This window comes from Asparagus officinalis, chromosome 8 (genome assembly GCF_001876935.1).
Source record: "Asparagus officinalis chromosome 8, Aspof.V1, whole genome shotgun sequence".
Taxonomy (NCBI): domain Eukaryota; kingdom Viridiplantae; phylum Streptophyta; class Magnoliopsida; order Asparagales; family Asparagaceae; genus Asparagus; species Asparagus officinalis.
The window spans coordinates 116,062,430-116,064,557 of record NC_033801.1 but is presented as its reverse complement, the minus strand read 5'-3'; the positions used below and the strand labels follow the sequence as shown (position 1 = coordinate 116,064,557).

The 2,128-nt window shown below is 34.4% G+C and overlaps 1 protein-coding gene across 6 annotated transcripts in view; it reads left to right on the top strand.

The window, feature by feature from the left end:
* The window catches only part of LOC109819631 (protein phosphatase inhibitor 2), a 9,911-nt gene that overhangs the window by 1,058 nt on the left and 6,725 nt on the right, over positions 1-2,128 (top strand). The window lies entirely within an intron of this gene.

The following is a 2,128-nucleotide window of genomic DNA, read 5'->3' as shown; positions in this document are numbered from 1 at the left end:
TTATTTTTTCAAAATCAAATTATTGTCTTCTCATTAAAGCGGCATGTTAAAATTCCTAAATTTCATTTATAACCTGAATCATCTCAGTCCTTCATTTTATTCCTCATAATCTAACTTGTATATGATAATAAATTTGTCAAACCAACAGAAAAGCTTTGATTTCTGAAGAAGGAAAATATAAGGGAAAACTTAGGATAATTCAAAAAATTCCTTTCTATCAGAGAATTTCTCTCTACATACGTTGTAGAAAAATCCTCTATCAGGAAGTGGACAAAAACCTATGCTGCAAAGAAGTCCTCTTTTTTCTCATAAAGTCATCCATATGTTTATCCAATTGAGAAGTCTTTCCTCTATTGAATATCAACCAAACTTTAAAAGTTTAAATCTTGTGGAAGAATACTATTAGAACATCCTTCAAATCCTCCTGGTAAAAAAGTTCTCTGACAGAAATCCATTAAATTCTCTATTTATTGTGAAAGTCCCCTTTGTATCAGGTTAGTTACCACAAAATATGCTTCTTTAAGAGCCCTCTTATCATTGGAAACCTGCAATCAAATATTTTCTACCTCGGCTATTAAATTTGAGTCTATGCAGAAATCTATGAGCTGCCAATTGAAGGTTCCTTTGTTTTCAAGCAAAGGGTAATCAACGATATACTCCTAACTCCTTAAGGCATTTGGATATGTCAAACCTTACAATTAATGTACCTCTTTGTATGTGGAGGGAATCATATGGATTATGTCAAATTCCAGATTTATCTTTCTTTTTTCTAATCTGTCCCGAAGGTGCAACTCCGTTAGGATGAGATCTATGAACCTGCTCTCACTTTTTTCACTCTCCAAGCCTCCTTTCATTACTGACTTTCTCTCTCTAAAATCTCATGTGAACCTCCTTTGGAATAGGAACCTTTCAGGACTGCCAACATCTGGGCGTGCGGGTTCTCATTCTTACAATGAGATGGCAAACTAGTTAACCACCTATCTTTTCCATGTGAGGATAAGAACCGGCCGCTTTCATGCGGACGATTATGAGGGGATTCAAACTCCTTACGTTGTATCTTGAAGGAGAAATATGCTAGTAAGAATGAGGATTAGAGAGAGGGGGGCATGTTCAGGGAGGTGGAGAGAAAGAGTTTCAGAGAGCGTAATTATGAAAATGATGTTCATATAGTAGTAGCATGCTGGAGCGGAAAGTAGTTTAGAGAGAGGAACTACTTGTAGTGTTTGTGAAAGAAAAGGGTACGAGCGAGAATGATTTAGAGAGAGATAGTTTATGAGAGAAAGTAGGTTAGAGTGCGAACAAGTTTAGGGAGAGAGATGTTACTATGGGAAAGAAAATGTAAGATAGGGAGACCAAATAAATTAAGCTAGAAATAGGTTTAGAGTGAATAAGAGCATGTTTGGCAAATGGTCGAAGTGTCTTATAAGATGATTTGAGATGTTTAGCAAATGACTTATTTTGGCTTATAATCCACCAAAAAAAAAAGCTATGATATTTTAACTTATTTTTTTGGTGGATTATAAGCTACAAAGTTTGACCAAGTAGCATATATATCCTTCATCATTTTGCAAAATTCCAGTCCATGTCCTTTGTGGTGGATTATAAGTCATGTTACCATGTATTTTTGGTCATTTTGATAACAACGATGGTTACAATCCATCCATTTGCCAAACATTACTACTGAAATTGGATTATAATCTACTAAATTTTCTTAATACTATGGATTATAATATGCATGGATTATAATCCATTTGTGGGTCAATACTCTAAATCTACTCCTTTGTACTTAAAAGGAGAATCCGGGATTTACTGTTCATGCTACAGTAAATACTACACTAAATTGGTCTAGCAAGAACAATGAAGCTTTGTGTCCAAATTACTGTTCATTCTACAGTGGTATAGATTAATAGATGTGATTTTTAATTTTAAACATATAATAATCAAATCAAATATATTGAACCTTAGAGAGGCTGGTTCAAAATGCGATGTTAAAAAAAACAGAAGGTCGTGCTTTGCACAGGGTACACACTAGTGGATTATAATCCATAATTGTCAAACATGCTCTAACTAGGTTATAGAGAGAAGATCTATAGAAGAATTTAGAGAAGGGTAGTTCCGAAGAGAAGTC